This window comes from Ambystoma mexicanum, chromosome 10 (assembly GCF_040938575.1).
Source record: "Ambystoma mexicanum isolate Mex_15411 chromosome 10, UKY_AmexF1_1, whole genome shotgun sequence".
Taxonomy (NCBI): domain Eukaryota; kingdom Metazoa; phylum Chordata; class Amphibia; order Caudata; family Ambystomatidae; genus Ambystoma; species Ambystoma mexicanum.
Genome location: NC_090932.1, coordinates 260,731,912 through 260,754,924, shown reverse-complemented (window position 1 = coordinate 260,754,924; position 23,013 = coordinate 260,731,912). Strand labels below are relative to the sequence as shown.

Genomic DNA, 23,013 nt, shown 5'->3' with positions numbered 1-23,013 from the left:
GCCCCACTACCACACCAGGGACATCATTTAGGGGTTGCCAGGGGTCGCAACTGCGACCCCTGATGCTCCCTTGCTACCCCTGTGGTCTCCCTTGCTACCCCTAAAAAAAAAATTAAAAAAAGTGTCCTTTTTAATGCAAGCTGTGTGACATGTGGCTCTTTGCTTCGGGAGTGACTGGCTTTCTTGTTCAGGCATCTGAAAAAAGAAAAAAGAACAGAGGTTCCACAATAATGTGTCTTTCTGGAATTCTATACAATAATTGCTAGACTCATTAAAGGTTTATGCCAGGCACTTCAGGGGGTGAGTCACTGATTGAGTCTGTTCTTAAACACCTCAACTCAGCCTTTCATCCTTCTGAGGTAGATAAATGAGTACAACACAGGTTGGGTGATATTGAATGTTTATTTGTTCTATAAAAAGCACTTAATCGTAAGTGCTATATAATAACACATGGAGGTCTGCTTGCATTCACAGTAATTTGGTAATATGGGCCTATACCCATTGATCTTAATGATACATATGGCGATCTATTCTTGTATGAAATGTATATCACATTATAGTGATATCGTAAACATATCGTAAACATATTTTTCGTCGTAGTTTATGTAGGAACAATACTATGTCTACCTGTTTTGTCAAGGGGTGAAAGGTCATGTTCCATCGCTTCCGCGATATCACTTCCGGGTGTGGTCAAATGACATCACTTCCTGTGAAGTCATCAGAGGTCAAGGGTCATGTGATTTCACTGCCGCTACCCCTGATATTTTGGTGAAATGGCATCCCTGTGCCACACAACCAACTTACATCTTTAAACACAATTACTGACTCCTACCACACTACTACTCATTTATTGTAAATATTCTGTTCTAGGTTTTACTATCACTCTAGTAGATTTGAAGAACTGAGTTGATACCTGTTTGTAAGCTAAGTCTGTCTTAATTGAATTTAGCAATAACCAGTGAGTTAGGTGAGAAGGGGGTAATAGCTCGGGACCAAGTAAAAGTCCACAGTAAAGTGAGGTCCTAAATGTGGTTTAATTTTATATCATGGGAAGGTAAAGTCCCCACCTATGGGGCTAACAGATTTGAGAAGCCTATCATCATGTTCAGAATGCCAATATCTTTTTGCCAAGTAGTGAAATGGTATGGTGGCACGTCACAAGTTAAAAACACTACAGAACAAAATGGAAGCCAAGGAAAACTTAGAAGGGAACTGCTCCTATTCCCTTTTCCATGTCCATGGCAGCATTTGATTATAGGAGAACATGCAGTGGTGGTCAGGAGAGGAAGGGGGAAGGTAGGTGTGTGGGGAATGGGAGAGCGGCGAAGGGGAGGGGAAGTGCTGTGTGGGAGCGGCGCAAGGACAGGCAGGATCCCAAGAATGAGGATGGTGAACAGCCATCTGTTCATCAAGGGCCGCAGATTGGGAGCCCAATCTATGAGATAAATAGCACATTTCGAACTCCCTGATTGACTGGAAGGCCAGTCCATATTATCTCCTGTGTGCCCATTTAGAATACAACCACTGGTCCGTATCTCAGAGAAGTGAGCTGGGACTGAAAGAAAACATGAATATGTTTAACCTCTTCTCATCAAACTCCTTCCTAAGGATTTATCTGTTTTATGTGCAGCAATGTATCACTGTGCAAGAGCAAGATTGAAGGCTTGATTTGTGCAAACTGTAAATATATAATGATACCAGGTTAACCCATCAATCTAGAGTTCTCTCTCTCGCTCTCTCTCTCTCTCTCTCTCTCTCTCTCCGTGCTCTGTCTGTCACTGGATGTCTCACTCTATGTCTCTGTCTCCCTGGCTCTCTCTCTAGGCAAGAGTCATGTGTTCATTCGCTAAAGCCTCCCTAGACATTGTTGACTGCAACAAGACCTGAGGAAAAAATCAGATATCTTGAAGGAGGGGGTGCTGTGTTTTTATGGTTAAACATAAAATGAGAGCAGTAGGGATAGAGGCATCCTCGGAGGTGGGGATTGGCCTGGTATTTAGAGACATACATTGTCCTTGCAGGTGTCCTGCTGGAATGTTACCATCACACTGAGTGTGCATTTTCTGTACGTGGGGATGTGAGAGGGACATGGATAGACTGCAGTGGGGAATACCTGGGTTTGGACGGTCCTTGTAAAGGACCAGGGGACGAGGGTGCAGACTCCACAATTGTGCATGTTATTTTCGATTTTTTTAACTTAGTAATGTTTGTGCATGCAGTAAGAAATATGTGACACTGCCAATCGGTGTTGCATTCTTTTGCTGACAGTAGTTACTTTGTGGTACTTTACCACAAAAGTAATTACTTCGGATTTTCATCAACCAGTTTAGGGAACTGTGGGGTAAGGGGTGCAAAGTGGGTGGTGGGGTTTGGGTTAGGGCAGTAACAAAGGGGGAAGGGGAGGACGGCCCAAATAAAAAAAAGGAAATTTGATGAAACAATTAAAAGTAATTTTTGTGGTCAAATACTACAAAGTAACTACTGCCAGCTAAAGAACATGGAACCCTGCCAATTACCCAGTGGCTAATAAACATTGCCTTAGTGCCCACACAAGAAACAGATCATTTGTTGTAATCTCAGTGTGAGACGTTCCGAGAAGAAAGGACATTTGATAGACATATTTTGGGCAAAATAAGCTATTCAAAAATATATAAAACAATTCAATTATAATACTACTGCAAACTGATTCTTTTTAAAAATATATACGGCATGATAATGAGTTGGGCTGTAGCCTTTAAATGCGGCAGTAACTGTGTTTAAGGGTCTCGAGTCTGGCGAATCTGGCGTTAAACCTGCCTGGAAAAATGTCCAAATACTGTGCAGTATTGTGGCCAATGGACCCAATGGGGAATGGGGAGTAATGGTTAGCTCCCAACCCATGATCCGGCAGTAATACAGCTGGACGGGTGGGCAATAACACAAATAAAGTTGGGTGGTATCCAAGCCGGGATACCGCCCAACTCGTGATGAGGCCCCTAGTGTTAATGTCTAGTCATCAATTCCAGTACATACTGTAGTCACAAAAAGGTACACTTATCTTACTGAGGAAAGTGCATCATCAGACGCTAGGATAACCATACGCAATGTTCTATTAGGTTATCATTCAAAAAAGGACAGTCTGATACATTTCTATTGTCCTCATTAGAACTACCCATACGAGGAGGGGAGGGGAATGAATTGTACCAAACAGGGTTCTTGGTTTCTTTGCATGAAATCAAAGAGCATTTTGGGAACATATTAATGACCATAGATCTTGACATTTGACAATTATGTGATGAAAGGACTGCATACTTGAATCACTGGGTACATAATGCACACTAGGCTTGAGGAAGCTCATTTAATTTTTCATCAAAACCCACCTTGATGATTCACAGTTCATATCTATGAACCATATAATATCATTTAGACACTTTCTGGAGTTGGCTGTTTTGATACAATGGCTGTGATATCCGTCCCTCCATTGGGGTACAAACCCAGTCCTGTTTCTCAAGGAGATAATATTGCCATATGAGGAGAGCCTCATCAAATCTTGGAAGAGCATGACTAAGTCCCTGGTCAGGATTGCTGTATGCATGGCTAATCCTCAAGGCGTATTCATCCTTATAGAATTATTTATATTTATCTAAGACACTGGACATAGCAACATTGTAGTATTCTGCAGTGGGTTTGTCAAACTTGGAATATCCCGGGGTTGTCAAATTGGGGCTATACATGGACTGTGAAAACTGTGACTATCCTATTTTTGTCAAACATGTGTATTCAAGTGTTATTCTTCTGGGAGCATTATACGTTTGGCAAACGGTAAATAATCTGGCATTATAAAATTGACTATAGACTGGCTTCTGCAGCCTGGTAATAAACTATTATTGTCAAACTGGTATATACGGGCCTGCCATACGGAGTGAGTTTGCCAAATGTGGAATAGAGTGGGATTGTTCAAACCGGAAATAGGCAGGATTTGGGAAACTGGTGATATACTGGAACTGTTCCAAATGGGAATGTCAAGCCTAGTCTGCAGTGAGATTTGACACCAGGATGTTTACATGTAAACCTGGTTAAAAGACAATGTGGGCTCACAATTAAAGCCGTGATTTTTAGATTGTTCTCTGCTGTTAAGCAGTTAAAACTAGGAAAATACTGCGACTGTTCAGCCTGGTGATATACTTGGGGTTGCCAAACTATGAGTTTACAAGCATTATTTAAGAGTACACTGGGAGTGTAATGGAAATGTGTAAAAGATCAATTAGGCTATATTAAAACATTGTAAAAAGGCAAATTGGAGAAATTCCTTATTGAAATTGTGCAGTCAGGTATATATTGGTATTTCGAACATTGAGAGTAGAGTAGAATTACGCATATTGGGAAACTGCAAATAATAAGTAAACAGAATGATTGCACACTCTGATGTACTTTGATTTGGAAACGTAAAAAGTACCAGGATTGTTATACTTTATTATATTGGCGTAGTGCATACCTAAGATAATGGGGTTGCCAACTGGTAGTATTCTGGAGTTGTACACACTGGGATCTGATTCATAGATATTTACATTGCAGCATATGAGGATATGACAGTGATCATCTCAGATTTACACCTGCTAGGTTATGCCTGATTCACAAGGCCTAAAACTGGAACAAATCAGCAGGTGCCAGGAGCATTTCTGAGATGCTCTGGAGCAAATTCTGGTGAATTGCATTCACACGAGTATCTCAAAGAGGCTTCACGGAAGTGCTACAATTTAAGCTTTGAAAATCGGGTAAAAGGTTAAGTGCAAATCTGAGATAGTGATATGTTTTTTCTGATTTTCCTCAATGAATCATTGTGAATTAGACACATTGTTTCAGATAAAAGTCTTACTGCCTCATACATTTATTGACATTTGGGGGCTAATTCATAGAATCCAGCGCACAAGTGGCGCACGCGGCTGGCGCACAGTGTGCATGTGCGACAGTCTGCGCCAGCCGCGTGTGCTAAAATCCATTTCCACGCACAGCGTATTCATGGATCAGCGACCCTGCAGCAGCGCTAGTTACGCCCCCAACCCCTCCCCGTGCGCCATGCACAGCGCACAAATCCCGTACATGGCGCACAGGACCTCAACCACGAAAACACCTGTATAACTCCCCGTGCACCCCTCCGAATACATGTACACCCCGGCGTGGGGAGTTTCACATGCAATTGGCCCTGTGTGAGCGGGGTACGTGTATTACTGGGGTTCGCGGGAAGTTTCACACGCGATTGGCCCTGTGCGAGTGGGGTACGTGTATAACTGGGGTTCGCGGGAAGTTTCACACGCGATTGGCCCTGTGCGAGTGGGGTACGTGTATTACTGGGGTTCGCGGGAAGTTTCACACACGATTGGCCCTGTGCGAGCGGGTTACGTGTATTACTGGGGTTCGCGGGAAGTGTCACACGCGATTGGCCCTGTGCGAGCGGGGTACGTCTATTACTGGGGTTCGCGGGGAGTTTCACACGCGATTGGCCCTGTGCGAGTGGGGTACGTGTATTTCTGGGGTGCGCATGAAGTTTCACACGCGATTTTGCTGTCAGAGCGTGGTACGTGTATTTCGGAGGTGTGCGTGAAGTTTCACACGCGATTTCGCTGTCAGAGCGTGGTACGTGTATTTTGGGGGTGCACGTGAAGTTTCACACGTGATTTCGCTGTCAGGGCGGGGTACGTTGATTTCGGGGGTGCGCGTGAAGTTTCACACGCGATTTCGCTGTCAGAAGTTCCACACGTGATTTCGCTGTCAGAGCGGGGTACGTGTATTTCGGGGGTGTGCGTGAAGTTTCACACACGATTTCGCTGTCAGAGCGGGGTATGTGTATCCAGTGGGGTGGACGGGGAGTCCCACACGTGAATTGGCAGTGTGAGTCCTCCCAGGTGTCCCCTCTACCCCCTCCACGGCCCCTACAGGCAGCCCACACCACAGAGGACTACCCTGCGCCCCTGGTCATGTCCCGCAGGCAGCCCATCCACCATGGGCATGCCACCCAGCCAAGCCACATGTCACGTTGCAATATGATCACCAACTCATGTCCCCCAGCACCCCCAACCCCCAGCAGTGAGGGGCACCTGCCAGCAGGCCCCCACTCATGTCCCCCTGCACTCCCACCCCCTAGCAGTGAGGGGCACCTGTCAGCAGGCCCCCACTCATGTCCCACTCATGTCCCACTCATGTCCCCCTGCACCCCCACCCCCCAGCAGTGAGGGGCACCTGCCAGCAGGCCCCCACTCATGTCCCCCAGCACCCCCACCCCCCAGCAGTGAGGGGCACCTGCCAGCAGACCCCCACTCATGTCCCCCTGCACCCCCACCCCCAGCAGTGAGGGGCACCTGCCAGCAGGCCCCACTCATGTCCCCCAGCACCCCCACCCCCCAGCAGTGAGGGGCACCTGCCAGCAGGCCCCCACTCATGTCCCCCTGCACCCCCACCCCCCAGCAGTGAGGGGCACCTGCCAGCAGGCCCCCACTCATGTCCCACTCATGTCCCCCAGCACCCCCACCCCCCAGCAGAGAGGGGCACCTGCCAGCAGGCCCCCACTCATGTCCCCCAGCACCCCCACCCCCCAGAAGTGAGGGGTACCTGCCAGCAGGCCCCCACTCATGTCCCCCTGCACCCCCACCCCCTAACAGTGAGGGGCACCTGCCAGCAGGCCCCCACTCATGTCCCACTCATGTCCCCCAGCACCCTCACCCCCCAGCAGTGAGGGGCACCTGCCAGCAGGCCCCTACTCATGTCCCCCTGCACCCCCACCCCCCAGCAGTGAGGGGCACCTGCCAGCAGGCCCGCACTCATGTCCCCCAGCACCTCCACCCCCCAGCAGTGAGGGGCACCTGCCAGCAGGCCCCCACTCATGTCCCTCAGCACCCCCAGGCCCCAGCAGTGAGGGGCATCTGCCAGTAGGCCTCCACTCATGTCCCCCTGCACCCCCACCCCCAGCAGTGAGGGGCACCTGCCAGCAGGCCCCCACTCATGTCCCACTCATGTCCCCCAGCACCCCCATCCCCCAGCAGTGAGGGGCACCTGCCAGCAGGCCCCCACTCATGTCCCCCAGCACCCCCACCCCCAGCCGTGAGGGGCACCTGCCAGCAGGCCCCCACTCATGTCCCACTCATGTCCCCCAGCACCCCCATCCCCCAGCAGTGAGGGGCACCTGCCAGCAGGCCCACAATCATGTCCCCCAGCACCCCCACCAGTGAGGAGCACATGCCAGCAGGCCCCCACTCATGTCCCCCCTACATGAAATAAAGATGCACAATCATGGCCCACTTCTACACCAAAATACCACAGCACGCCACCCCATTCTTGAGACGCAATGATTTCCCAATCCATCCCACACTGACATGCCTATCTCAAGACACAAACCAAAAGTCAACTATGTACATCAACACATGTCCGTCACACACACACACACTGGTTGGCATTGATTGTGTAAACCCACATTTTCACATGCATTAACCCAATGAGCGAATCCCACACATGGAACTAAAATATCAAAATGTTTTATGTACAAAAATAAAGCAATGAAATGAAAGCATAACAAAATAGCAAACATTAAATGAAAAGCATGTGCAAAAGATGAGTAAACGAAAAGTATAAGCAATCCAAAGAAATCCGAAAGAAAAATAGTCCAAACTCTTCTCCACCAACGCAAATCCAAAGGAAACGTAAAAAGAAAAATCAATTGATCCATGGTGAAATCAAAAGAAAAAGTTCAAAATAATCCATTGTCCAACTATGTACAATCCATTGTGAAGGGTCCATGAGCCCAACGAAAGAAATGAAACCTACCTAAGAAACTACCTAATAAAAAATCTATATACAAATGTGTGTTGCATAGTCCATTCACCACAAATCAAAGGAAAAGGAAACCTAACTCTAAAAACTATTTACAATGGCAGCGGGCTAGTCTGACTGCTCACTTCCCGATTTCCCGGACCAGGGCATCATTGAACTCCTGCTCGATGTCCCGGAGGCGGTCCTCTTCCATGGCCCCGAGGGTTCGCAGGGACTATGACATGTGGACCTCCAACTCCCTGCGAATTGCCTCGAGGCACTCGGCCCGCCTCAGAGCCCTCCGCATGGAGTTCTCCGCCCTGACCATTGTGAGCCGTGCCTCTTCCGCCCGCTGCCGCTCTGCATCTATGGCCTGGCCCAACCGCTGCCACACGGAAGACACTTCCAATCCTGGGTCCTCCTGCCCTCTGGCCGATGCCTGCCCCTCCGATGTTGAAGGCCCCGAGCCATCATGGCTCCCACCTTGTTGCTGCTGCTGCTGTGCCTGTGCCCTGGCTCTTGCTGCCTGCACCTCCTCCTCCGTCTGGGGTGCAGTTGTTGAGGTGGCCACCCCTACTGGACGTCCGACTCCCGACTGTGGCAGGGATGTGTCCTCCACCAGCCTGGCCGCAGGGTCAGAGGCAGCTCCACAGGGTACCGAGGTGATACATGGGTGGGAAGATGGCATGGAAGACGACTGGCACATAGGGGTTTCAGGTGAGGAGGGGGTCGGAACAAGGTCCAGCAAACGGAGGAATCCGGCCCTGGTGACCCGTCCCTGTAGGTCAACGCGGTCAACGAGGCATTCGAGATGACATGCAGTGTCCTCACGAAAACACTGCAGGTCACCTCGCATGCACCGTTGACGCAGCGCCATCCCACTCAGGACAGGCTCAACCCGGTCCCGGATAGCCACGTCCGCAGGGAGAGGAAGGCCAGTTGTTGTAATCGGATCCCCTCCCTGAAAACGGGTCTGGACGTAGGCATCCCTGCTGATGCGGGATGATGCAGTCACAGGATCGGGGACAGGATTACACACAGGCACCTCCGTGGCAGCCTGTGCTGCCTCCTGTCCCTGCCCCTGCACTGCACCACTAGCACCAGTGGAATCCCCACCTCCAGACCCTGTGTCTGTCCCTTCCACGGCCTCCTCCTCCACCAAACCCCCCACCAACCTGGATGACTCCGTGCCATCTTCCTCCGTCGGACCCTGTGGGGTCTCAGCTGCCCCTCCTGCTGCCGAGGATTCTAACTCCGACCTCTGCCTCTTGGACCTACCCTCGGCAGCTGCGGCCTGGGATGCGGCACCGGACTCCTCACTCCCTGACGAGATGACAACCTGGGAGGGGAGCCGGGCCTTGCGTCTCTGGCTGGCGGTGCGATCCCTGCCGCCTTGCTCCACAGCACCCTCTCTGCCCTCTTCATCAGTTGACGCTGCAGACAGGGAGAGATAGGACACAGGCATCAGGGCACTGTACAATGGACTGATACACACATGACAGTTGCACCTGAGTGGCAGTGGCAAACTTCAGACATGGCATCACAATCCCCAACACACATGTCATTTCAACTCACACACATGAGCAATTCCACAGCAATATTGCACCAGGCAGCACCATCCATACACATACAACAGCATGAGCAGCCGAAGGTGAGCCTGACATCACATGAAACACGGGGAGTGCACAAGACATGCACACACGCCACCACACTTACATGCATGTGTACATCTCCACCAACTGTCGCAGTGATGAGATCGCCATCCATGTCACATTTGGCATTCAGCCTTCTACATATCAGTGTCACATGCATCCATGTTGCATCACAGTTGCACACTTGTCAAATACACACACATGCACATGTACACAGTGCAGATACATGCAGCTGGAACCAACATCCATGTGTGACACCACAACCATGCCAACGTACATACACAGTAATTCAAACATGTGTGCTCCCACATCTGCATTTGGCCTGCATGCTTACCCACACATACACCATCTATGTGTCTCACACATGAGAGGACTCGCATGTGTCAGCCTCACGCCCCTGTGCATACACATCCATACATGGCCCTACAAAAAAACATGTGCAACCTGCACACTACTGGCACACCACGACACGCACAGCGTCCAATCAGTATGCATGTACACTTACCGCTCGACTCCAGGCGGGTCTGCCTCTCAAGGACCTGGACGTGGAGCGCTGGGCATATGCGTTCCAGGACCCTCATTTGGTGGTCGGACAGGTGGCCCCGGCGCCCCTTGGCATCTGCTGCCTTCAAGAGGCACCTGGCCTTGTCGAGGGTCCTGGATCTGAAGTCCTCCCAGCGCTTCTTGACATGTTTGATGTCGCAGACTGCCACCCCCTCCTCGTTGATGGCAGTCAAGATGTCCATCCAGATGCTGGTCCGTCCTTCATAGTCGGCGTGAGAACCTCCAAAGAGGGCATCATACTGCCCCAGGACTTGCTCCACCAGGACACCAACTTCCCTGGCACTGAAGCTGGTGGCCCTCTGCCTCTCTGGCGTGGGGTTGCCAGTGGTGCCAGATGGTGGTGTGCCCGACATGGCAACCCCAGAGGCAGGTTTGGGTGGGCAACTGGGTCCTGGGGCTGGGCTGTGGAGCGATGGTATCCTAGTCGGGAGTCTTCAGTTCCAGCAGGGGTGGTCACAACAACTGCACGCCTGCAGATGGCTGATGTGCAGGCAGCAAATAGCAGGGCACATGGGCAGCAGGCAGGCAGGCAGCAGCAGATGGCAGGTGGGAGCGTGCTTGAGGCTCTGGGGGGGCAGCAATTCGACCTTCTGGGCAGGAGCGTGGTCTTCCGTGTGTTGTCGCGTGGCCAGCTTGATACGGAGTGATTTGGCATGTGAAAAAATTGCACGTCTGCGTGTAATTTGAGGAAAGGCCCTTAGCGTGTAAGCGCGTCTGTGAAAAAACTGCACGTCCGCGTGTGAATGCGTGTAATCCGAGGAAAGGGCCTACGCGTAAGTGATGTGATGCGTGCGGATGTTTCCCTCAGCACGGGTTAAAAGTGAGCGGGGCCAGCAGTTCGCTGTATGTGCCCTTCGTGGAGAGCGAAGTGTGTTGCTGCTTCGTGTTGTTTTGCGCGCCATCACAACTTCATAGTGGATCGAGGACGTATATCTTCTTTTGGCGGGGGTATTGGCTATGCATGTTTTTCATTATCACGCTAGTCAGACGGTGAGTCGCGCACGCTATCTTTCCCACTGCGGGTACCCATGTGTATCGCACCTGTTTTCGAGGTCATAGTAGCCTGCGTGTCCCAGGCATACCCGTTTTTCATGTTACTGGGTGCCACCGCGTACTGCGGGAGGTTGATTTCACGCACGTAGGCTGCAGGGTTGCGTGCACGGTTTTACTGCAGTTTTGGGGTGTCTGAGCATTGCGTGACCCGTCACTACATCACCAGGGTCACATACAGCCTTGCAGGTGCAAGGGGGCTGTTAACATCTTGCATCCCACCCCCTTTACCTCAATTGCCCAGGACAATTGTAGTGTACACCTCCCATTGGCACTCCTCCATCTGTGCTGGCACTACTCCATCTGTGCCATGGTTGGGAGGCCACCAAAGGTGAGGGGCCCCTCAGCTGGGCGTCCTCCTCGTGGCGGGCATGGTCAGGGACGTGGCCGGGGTGACCAGGGAGTAGGGGGACTCCTGGGTATCCAGGGTGGCCGCAGAGGGGAAAGAGGCAGGGGTGCGCTACTTGAGCACGATGTTGTGCCATGTGTTGGTGCAATCTTGCCACCACTCCCTGTGGTTCTGGGAGATGCAGCTTCTGCGCCTGGCACTGGCACCCGTGCGACCCAGCAGTCTGTTTCATCGACTGCCACAGGCTCAAGGGTAGTGGTAGCTGCAGGTGCAGCTGTGGACACCACCACCCAGACTCGGGGTCTGCCAGCATAGGCTGCGTTGGCACTTGAAGAGCCCTTGGAAGATTTCCAACAGGCCAGGAGGGAAACCGTAGGTGCACACAGGGCTGCCCTGACCAAGACACGTGTCCCTGGGGCAGTAACGTCATCTGCTGCCCCGACCAGCCGGGTGTTGGCAAGTGCAGGGGCAGATGCAGCCAACAACACCCCGGTTGTGAGTCTGCCAACCAGGACAGTCGCGGTCAATGACCCTGCCACAGCGGATGTTGCTGCACAGGGTCTATTAGAGGGCACCCAGCAGCCACTGACGCATGTCAGGCCTTTGGTCGACCCTCCACCTGCCACTCCCTTGGCCCAATCCACTGGTGCTACTGGCCATAGTGATCAGGGCGGCATTTGCCAGCCAGGGTCTGCGCCACAATCCAAGAGGAGGAAGGTTGCACCTGCAGCACAGGCTGGGACCCCACACACAGCCACGACTTCCAGCACATCGAGGAAGAAGCCTTTCTGCAACCAGGATCTGGACTACCTCGTGGACTACGTGCTGGGCCACAGCTGTGACATGTTAGTGGGTCCTAATTATCAGACTACGGCTGCCCACCGTGATACCCACTGGAAGCAAGTTGCAGAACATGTGAGTGCATTCGGCCATGAGGTGCGCACGGCGCAAGAGTGCAAAAAGCTTTGGAATTACCTCAAACGCAGCGCTAAGGCTAAGCGTGCCTCAAATTACAACTTGACTCTGGTGGGCCTGCACCTGAGGAGGAAGACCTCACTTCGCATGAGTCACTCATTGCGGAGTTCATACCATCTGAATCGGTCGATGGAGTGGGAGAGATGCCGGACTTTGATGCCCAGTACAGTGAGTGTTGCTGCGTGTTTGTTGTGGACATGTGTGTTTTACTTGTGTGATGTGTTGTGCATGACTGCCACTACATGCCACTTGTACGTGGTTCTGATGTGAAAGTAATGCAATGGTTCCCTGATGCATGTCTGCTCTGCTGGATGGTGGACATGTGGAGCGGACTGGGACTGTCTGCATCACCACTATTGCACCCTACTCACATGCTGGTCACCAGGATGCCCCTCAAGTCCATGTTCCAGCTCACTGGCCCTTCTGCATATAGCGTGGGGTGACCTTCCTCTCAGCCCACGGACTATGTCATAGCATGACTGACGTGCATGCGTCCTGTGCCTGCATGCGGGTAGTCCATGTAGGCATGCTCCCGTGCCCCTCAACCCCCCCCTCTGTACCCCAATTCCACCTTAACACTGGTATGCTTCAATTTTGCTGTTGAGTACTTCCCTGTTCATGCGTCCTGTGTACATGCTAACTTCCAGCAGCCAATCTGCCAGACAAATGCTGTGTGGTACATCCTTTGTACTTGATGAAGGGTGTCTCACTTGGACTGTGCAGAGGTCAGATGCCTCGCAGGGACATGAGTGTCCATTCATGCTCCATGTGTATTCCACTCATGCCCCTATGTGTCCTTGACTGGATGATCATTGTAGTAGCAGTCCAGGGGGACCTACATTGCATGGCATTTCATCAGCCTTCCCATTTCCACTGTGGCTCAGTCCTGCGTCACACACATGTTTAGGGTGTGACAGTCTGTGTGGGTCACAGGCCTCAGCCTGTTTAATGGCCAATGACTCTGTCCAACTGGTGTAGTGTCTTCTTCACACGTGGGTGTACTCCAGAGGTTTCATCATGTGTCCTGCTTACTGTCCCATCATCATTTGCTGTGTTGTCACTTGGCTCACATGATGCAGTTATGCTAGTCAATACTGTCTGTCAATACACAGGTCTATGTTCAGCCTTTTGATACCATGCTAGGCATCCCTGCATTTATACTTGGGGGGAGGGGTGGTTTGCTTGTAGACATGCTACCCATTGAATGCACATTGCACGTGATGCCTGAAGTTGACCTTGCACTGCCTTCACATTTTCTGACACACATCATGAAGTTCTTGTACATGTAGATGGTGAGTAACGTACATATTTGCAGAACTGCATCCACCCACTTCAGTGCAAACTGACACCTTTTGACATGCCTAATCACAGAAGCAATTTCAAGTTGACCCAGCATGCATGGCAGGTTCTATTTTGTGTGTGACATTTCTTTGGTGTCTCTGTGTGTGTGTTGTGTGATTCTAACATGTGTAGTGACCTTTTTTCTCTCTACATTTCAGATGATGACGCAATGGAGCCAGAGGATGGTGTTGTCATGCCAGGCACAGGGTTGTTATCACTACAGCAACCTGGCACAAGTGGGGGTCGTGGGGTGGTAGGCCACGAAAACCCACATGTGCTACAGTCCATCTTGTCTCTGGCTGGCAATGAGTCCAGCCCTGATGACCACTCTGACATCCATGTTGAGTTGGATGAGCATCAGGTCCATATGTCAGGGGTGAGTGATTCTGATGTGGGCACTCCTCTGTCTGCGACACCTGCACTGAGGGGTCAAACAGTCTTGGAACATCCGCCTGTGGTGGATCGGGATACAGGGTCTCCCTCCACACCAGTCACTGATGTGCCTGGGCCATCACCTCGACGGGGGCATGTAGTCGTGCAGCCGCGGGCTGTGCCAACACAACGAGGACACCCAGTCCTTGGGTCCCGCAGGGGTCAAGCCCAGCAAGGCGGTCGCCGCGCGCAACCGCTGTATACTAAATGGGAGCAAGATATGACTGCCAATTCTGAACGGCAGGGGGCAGCAATGGAGAACATCGCTGAGAGCATGGAGCGTGTGGCCCAATCCGTGCTCCCCCCTGCTAGGCAGGTGCTTCTCCAGCAGCAGGCGGCACGGTCCACGGGCCGCTCCCTCAGGCTGGGCATGGCGGCCTCAGACAGGGCACGCCAGGCTGAGATGGTGTCTTTGCGTCGAGCAATTGCTGCTCACGCAGAGGCACACATCGAGGCCCTGAGGGAGGAGTATGCTTCCCTCAGATCCACTCTGGGTGTCCTTATGATGTCCCAGAGGGAGCGGGCAGAGTAGAGGTTTGCACAGCTTGAGCGTACCAAATCGGCTGAGCTGCGTGCATGCCGGGAGGTGCAACAGGTGTCCAGTCAGGCCTTGCAGAAGGAACTCCGTGTTACACGTGTTACCTTGCAAGAGGAAGTACGCGTATCACATGAGGTCCTGCATGCAGACCTACGTGTGATCGCCGCACAGAACCAGGCTCACCCATCCGGCAGACTTGCTGCCGACGAGGGGCAAGCTGCGGCTAGGCATGGTCAGGCTCCTGTGACACGTCCTCCTTTCCAGGAAGAGCCAGACTCGGACGACAATCTATCTCCCACATTGGTCGGGCTGTGCAGGCGTTGAGCCCATGGAGGTTTATTTTTTCCTCAACATCATTGCATGTGGGTGTTGAGCAGCACCCTGTACCTCCCCGCTCCTGGGTGCCCCCCCAACCCCGGGTCGTATGTGGCCATTTTTGATTTTTCTTTTAGTTTAGTTAGTTAAGTTTCTATTTGATTGTTAGTTTAATTAGGTAATGTAGGTTTTTCATAGTTTTGTGTATAGTGTAATTAGTTAATATAGTTTAAAACGGCTTGTCTATTGTGCTTTCATGTGACGGTGTGGTGCTTTGTGGCTTTTGAAAGCATCCACTGTGTGTTCCAGCTGAGCCCTTCAAGCTTGTCTTGTGTATGTGTTTGCAGCTTGGGTTCCTTGACTCACATATGCCACTCCTGCTTCCCTTATCCATGGGCTTGCAAGGATGGTTCCGTGTAACAGCCTATTACACAAGGGCTTTGGACTGTCATATCTGTGGCATGTCTGCTGTTGTCGAACTTGTGTTAACACCCCTAGTGGGGATGATAGGGGTGTTATTGACCACTGTTCTTCTTTCGCTAGATGGGGGGTTTCATGATTCATGTGTACATTAATTGCTATGCATTGTGTATTATGTTTCTTATCTTTACTGTACATGTGGTTGTTGCAATTCATGCCGTAGATAGTGTGTTCCACACTTTGCCTGTGAAAGACGGACTGATGGTGTGATTTCTGATGTACGTCTCTGAAATGGTCCAGTCATGAGATGCCTGAAGAGACACACACAGATGAATTTAAAGCATTAATCATGTGTTTCATGCCCTTTCTGCAGGGGGATGAGCCTCCAGACCACCTTTTCCAGCAGACATGGGCCATTGGACGTCTGGAAGCTGGACATGTTTGGTGGTGCCGACATGCGCATGTGTGCGCAAGCAGAGGCACAGGCATTCCGCTCATACATCCGAAAACAGCTGATGTATTTCAAGGGACTCCAGGCAAGGTGAGCAGGACAGGGTGGGCCACAACACAGAAGACCTTCCACCTGGCCAGTTGCACATGCATGCTTAGTGGCAGCACTAACGTGAGCTTGGACAAATATTGGTGTTGAAGCGCACAATACAGCTGAGATGCGTTGGTGGACTAATGGCTAGTTGATGGGAAAGTTGTCTGGGGCACCTGCAGGGCCAGTGGCACATACCCTCTGGTCCACCATGGTCCATTGAGGCACTTGTATTAGCCATATAGCATTCAGAGACATGGAAAGAAGCAGCTCACAGGGACAGACAGCAAGGGACAGGCTTGTGTGCAGTACATTTCATTACCATGTCAATTTTTGACACATGCACCACCTACTTTATTTGGGTCATGGTGGAACACGATTTGTTCTGAAGTCATTCCTTGCTATATGCATCTGGCTGCTTACCCAGGGAACATTGCATGTTGTGTGATTCGTGACACATTGGTCTTCCATTTGCAACACACCCAGCGGCGCATGACTTACTGCATTGACTGTATATGAACCGCCACAGGGGTAATGTTACGTATGGGTACGAAGCATCCACACCAGATTGTTTGTTTGTAGAGTATTTTGTTACTTTGGGGCATATATGGTGATGTGTTTGTGTGTTATAGGCACGCACAGATTAGTAACAGTGGCTCTCTTTGCAGCATTAAACTGCTCCTGTTACCGGACCTAAGAGTGCGCAGGCAGGAGGCCAGCACTCACCCCAGAGATAAGTTTCTGTTTGTCTTCCATTTGAGTAATTTGTTCCTATGTGCATGATGATCAGGTTTGGTGTATGTGTTAATGTGAGTAGTACAGTTTTGTGCATTTCCTACTTTCCCATATGAAAATCCTACTCCCCTCTCCTGCCCCTCATTCCGGTTATCCAGTATAGCAATGCCTGTCCTGACTGCATATCCCTGGCCCTCCTTCCCCACCAGGGTCTCAGAGGCCTGTGTGAGTTTGGCCTTGAAGGCACCCAGCCACGGTGGGGGTGGTTGGTTTGTGCCACTCCTGCACCTGTACAAGGGAGCAGTGACAGTACACATCAGTTCATGGTGCATTATTCTGTGTTATGTACCACACATGTACACATCCTGTTGTGACATTGTTTTACTGTGCTACCTTGGTTGTTACGTCATTGTGCTAGTACTTGGGCTTTGTGATGTACTGTTACTTCAAGTCATCTACTGGAGGGTCTTCTGGTTTGTTTTGCTGCCTGCAGGCTGTTTGCTTGGCTTCTGTGTTGGCCTGCTTTGAGTTCTCTTTGATGTGGTGTTTTTGCAAGTCAAGGTGGCCTCTGAGGGTGCTGGACACTTTTTGCACACAAGGTGGGAGATGGTGACAAAGGGGAAGGGTGATCCTATGGCCAGGTGAACTTCAAGGATGAAGGCTAGATAACCTAGGTGCAGTTGTTCAGTGGGTCATGGTGATTTGTGAGGGAGGGGGGGTGTTTTGTTGTTGACAGTTTCCTTGCCCTACAGTGTGATGCACACCCTGACATTGTAATTGCAGTATCCTATGTACATGATGTATTCTGCTGATCAATGCCTGTTCATGTGTTGTGTTTACCTTTCAGGTGTGAGGGAATAGTTGTGGCTTTACATGCTGGGGTGTACACATGGTGAATGTTCACATGTGATGTGTAGAGGAAACTGATGGTCACTTGATTGCACATGCATATATTGAGTGCATGTCCCTACTGACCTACACACTCGCTCTATGATCCACTACATGTACAACCACCGTTCCATGTCCACATGTACAGTCTGTTTGCCTTCTGGTGCCCACTATGTCCCTGCAGCACATGATCTATGACCAATTGTGGATCCTGTACATGCGTAATTTGCTTTGTAGTTTGTCGCTTGGATGTGATGCTCAGGGTGTGTGTCACACACAATGGCTGTTCACTATGCTCTGCGCTGAGCAGTGTGTTGCATGAGGTGGGCACGGCACACAGAAGCTGCAGTGTTGATTTTTCAATGAACAATGTGCATGTAGACAGGCATTCATTGTTATGTTACAACGACAACTGTTGGAATGCATTTGGGTATGACTTCTTTTGGGCGGGCGGTTGTTGGTCAGTCATTTCATCTGATTCCATGTCAGGCATCATTGTGTGATGCCACTTTACATTTTTCACATGTCAATGTGTACCTTATTGGTACTGTGTTGGTGTATAGCTATTGCTTGCCATGTCATGTTGTGGTTTGGGAGGGTTTGGTTGACATAGCAGTGATAGTCATGGCCTGTTTTGCAGGTCTGTGTGATTCACACCTTGCATGTGTGCCTTTTGGTCACACAGGATTGGTTATGTTTAAGTAGCTACGGATGCACACAATGTGGCACTTCCATGGCAACATTCTCAGGGTGGTAAGGTTGTGACAGTTGACTGTCTCTTTGTCATCATCGATTGTCACCTGGTATGTGCCAGGCCTGTGTGCACTCCGCAGGGGTGGGAGTTTAGGTGAAAAATGTGGCCACAAGCTGGGTCCGGGCTGCCTCGCCAGTGCCCTGTCCCCTCCCATGGGCAGCGCCGGTGCCTGTGGTTGGGGATGTGGGGACACCACCATGTCCACCGGTAGGCCCTGCCGTGTTGCAACATTGTGCAGGACACATGCTTCCACAATGATCCTGCACACTACTGGGGGTGCATAGAGTAGCTGTCTGCCAGAGCGGTCAAGGGAGCGGAAGCATGACTTGAGCACTCCGAATGTGCGCTCCACTATGGCCCTGGTTGCAATATGGGCAGCGTTGTATCTTACCTGGGGTGGTGTGGTGGGGTTCATGTGGTTGCTCAGAGGGTAGGCACTGTCCCCTGCAGAGGTGATAATGGTTGTGATTATTGGGGTTTGTGTATTTGTGTGTGTGTGTGACATGCATGCATGTGCACATGCATTTGTACTCACCTAGGAGCCATGTGTCGCCATGCTGGCCAGCTTCCAGGGTTTCCCGTATTCGGATCCATGAATACGGGTTGTTTGCGTGCATGTGGGCGTTCCGTGTAGTTCCCTGCAGTACTTCCCCAGTTACGCCTTCTTTTTCACGCGTTATTCCCATTCCGTGTGTCACGCCCACTGTTCCGCCCACTTTTGTTGTGTGCGCCACGCTATGTGCGCTGTCTCTGTGCACGTAGCGCACGTCGTTTGATGACGTGTGCACCTGCGTGAGCCACACACGGATTTGGCGCACAACAAGTGGTATACACGCGCATCGCCTTCCTTGAATTGCACACGTGCGCGTGCGCTTGCTTTCTCACGCTTGCGCCACCTTGCGCCTGCTTGCGCTGGATTTTCGGTGCACGTTTGTTACATGAATCGGCCCCTTGATGTGGTGGGGTTATTTCATACACCAAGAATGTCCCATAGAGAATTAAATGAGACAAGGCATTTTTCATTAACTTCTTCTCTCTTACTTTGCACTCCCTAGACTCCCATTAAATATAGAAATGAACTCTGACACACTAGAATCTTTTTACTAAACTTGGCAAGAATTAATTTAGATAAGCCCATTTATTATTTATTATTATTTTGTATTATTTGTATACATCAATTAAAGATTTTACAAGACTTCTGTTTGTTCTTTAAGTGATCATTAAGTGTTCTTTAAGGGTTCGACTTCTGAACTTTCTCTTTTCAGGATAGATGAAAGTAAAATGAAGAAGAAGTTGTTGAGAAAAGATAAGGCATATGTGCGTATCAACACTACAAGTTGTAGCATGGTGGTTTATTGGGGATGGTATCCTTTAGGAGTGTCGATGGCGACCATGCCGTTTTGCAAAATTGTTGCTGTTGCGATGGTCCATGATGTCTTCTCTCTGCTCATTAAACAACCCCACCAGGTTTCTTCTGGATGATGTTATTGGTGTTAAGTACATGTTTCTAAGAGATTGAGTAGCTGGACATGTCATCAGTAGGTGTCTTACGGTCTCTGTGTCTCGTCGTTACATAATCTGCAGGCTCTGGTATTTGATAATCCTCGATCATGCAGGGTTTCATTTGTGGGTAGTAGATTAAAACGTGCTCCTAAGAAGATTTGTCTTAGTAGTTTGTTCAGAATTTTATTTATGAATTCTTGAGTTTGTTTCAGTTATTTTATTTGCACTGGAAGATAATTTAGTAGTTGGTTTTTCCCTGCTAGTTCTTGCGTAGTGATCCAATCAAGCTCTTCCATTTTCTTTTTGATTTTCTGAGGGTTCTTGATAAGGTCTTCCTCAGTGCATAGTATTGATTCCAGCTGCCAATCAGGCTACCCAACAACAACTAAATCAAACTTGTTGCATTGCCCATAGTTCATACAATGGAGGGAGGTCTTCCTCCTTCAAAAGTGAATTTCAAAACTACACTACCTGCAGAATGCTTAGGTCTAGCAATTCTGCACCAGTACTAGTTCCCAACTAAAACAAGACATAGCAGGGGGGATCCCCTTTTTCAATTTGGGCTACAACATTGTGGCACACCCTACCTACATCTCTCCAACAAGAAGTGAACCACCTGTCGTTCATGAAACAGCTCAAGACTTGGCTTTTCATCCAACCACATTGAAGGAAATGAAAGATAATAGCAACCGACAAAATATTGTGCACCAGAAAGTTATGCTATTGTATGATGAGCAATTGTGAAACTCTTTGTAATATCATCTATGTCAAACCAATTTTATTGATGGATACGCTTCTGCACGACAATGTTCTGCATCTGAATCTCATCAAAATCTACAACTAAGAGACAGACCACAACACCCTAACTGTCCAAACAACCTGGACTCCCTCTCATTCTTCAACTAACTCCTCACTACTAAAATCTTACAGCTTTACAATATCCACACCCCTTCAGATGATCAACCAGATCAAGTGCATTTAACAGTCTCAGAACCTATCTATCTTCTTCAACAAACATTCTGCTATTTTTGCACTCAACAATCTGGGGGGTTGCCCATACCGCTAATCTGCCCAGTCCATACCAACCACAAACAACATGGAGATTTTCATATCGGCACTCAGTACTACCAACCTGCATCCATCAACACCACAGGTTTCTGCATCTGCTTTCACATTATACAACTAGAAAATTCTGCCCTCCATTCTTACAGAGCCATGTGCAGTAAGGCCAACATTATTGGCAGAAGGGCATTATATAAGACCATTTTACTGTCATGATGCCTACACCCGGGCATCCGGACCAAGCCCATCAGCCCCGGGAGCAGGCATCCAGATATTTATTAAAACCCCAGCAGCCCCGGCTTGGGGCTGTCTGGGTTCAATCCTGGCGCCTTAGGCACCAGGCTCATAATAGAAATCAGTCCTGGCGCCATAGGCGCCAGGTTCATAGACATTACTTACCTCATGCAGACCATGCTGCAACTGAATCCAAGCCAACATGAGGCTTGGATGGGACTATTTTGTTACAGGGACTATTTTTTACTCGGGTGTGGTTCTGGGGAACTTCTTACCTGGAACTACTTCGGAGGCTATTTAAACCACGCCCGATCAGCAACACACGCTTCACGTTATTCAGCATCCAGCAGCGTAACGCTCACCGTGCCTGCAGTCAGCATCCAGTCTTCAGCCACGCCCGTCTCGAATCCAGAGCTCCTAGCAAAAGAGAAAACAAGAAGGAAAGGTTAGAACACCAACCTTATTTCAATCCTTACCTGATTCCCGATCCATCACATCTTCGAACTTGAAAAGGACATTATTTCTGAACACGTCGCATCGCCAGCTGCAGCGCCGCGCCATACTCACCAGTCCTCACAGCATTTTTCGATCTGGCGCTGCCTCCATCATTTTCTTCGCCGAATTCCAGCACCTGGGGAAAAACAAAAGAAACAACAAGGTGAGCTAAGAGAGCCGACAAATAAAATCTCTTACCACCATAGGCTTAAACTGATTTACCACCGGAGGCATTACCCTTTAATACACCTCATCTTCATTTGCCGCACCTATAAAGGGAGAAAACAGCAAGTTAAACTCATGCAACTTTTACCGGACAGTGTTGGGTAATACAGACTCTTACCTGAACGCCATCAGCTGCCTCCAGGCAATATTCTTTTGAACCAGTTGCAATTCAACAAGGGAATGGAATAAGAGTGATCATCTGACATATTGAACTCTTTGAACCCCGGAGTTAATATTCCTCCGGAACTCCTCCAGCACCTTCAAACCAGTGAAGTAACTGGTATCTACGTGCCCCTGCATGCCATGCAGGATGGAGAGCTCATCATTTAAAAACATAAGGTGAGGTTACTAAAAGGGGATATCGGAGGTGACAAGAGGGGAGAACGAGAACAGTGGGAGGGGGCCATCACTAAAATCCACTTGTGGCTGAATCCCTTTCTCCGCCTGCAGGAGAATACTTCTACGGATCAAGCAGACGAGATTAGGCGGGCCAGTCCAGACAGTCATCTCGGCACTGCATCACGTTTGGTGGAGACCGCAGCTGTCCGGGTCCGATTGAAGCCCCTGTGGGAACCAGGTGAGCGTAACATTTACATTACGTTACATCTCCCAAAATAACTTGGGAAATGGGACAGGGAATGGAATTTTAGCTGGTGGATTACTTTATTCTACCTTTCTTTATATAGCAACAATGCTCTTTCTTTCTCTCTCTCTTCCTCTCTCTCTCTCTCTCTCCCTCTCTCTCTCTCTCTCTCTCTATCTATCTTTCCCTCTCTCCCTCTCTCTGTCTCCCCCAATCTCTCTCTGTCTCTCAATGCTACTCCCTCTCACACAGATTCTGCCTCTCTTTCTGATCCTCTCTTACTCTCCCACCTTTTGCGTTCTACTCTCTTTCTCTGGCATATTGCTTCTTGAGTTTATCTCTACGGTTCCCCAAAACATCTATTTTACTGATGTGTGTTCAAGCTTCCATTCTTTTCTTTCTGGTCTTTGATGCATACATGCCAACATGCCCCATTCCATTTGGGAGTGGCTGCTTCAGTCCTGGTTTCAATTTTACCTTCTCAGACCTTTAGTTCTGGATTTCTCCATTACAAGCCCAGGACTACAAGGTACCAAATTGAAAAGCATCTCCCAAATGGAGAGGGGCATGTTGGCATG

At 49.8% G+C, this 23,013-nt stretch overlaps 1 protein-coding gene across 2 annotated transcripts in view; it reads right to left on the bottom strand.

The window, feature by feature from the left end:
- Positions 1–23,013, bottom strand: part of LOC138491338 (natural cytotoxicity triggering receptor 3-like) — a 358,708-nt gene that overhangs the window by 94,841 nt on the left and 240,854 nt on the right. The gene's annotated exons all lie outside the window — the stretch shown is intronic.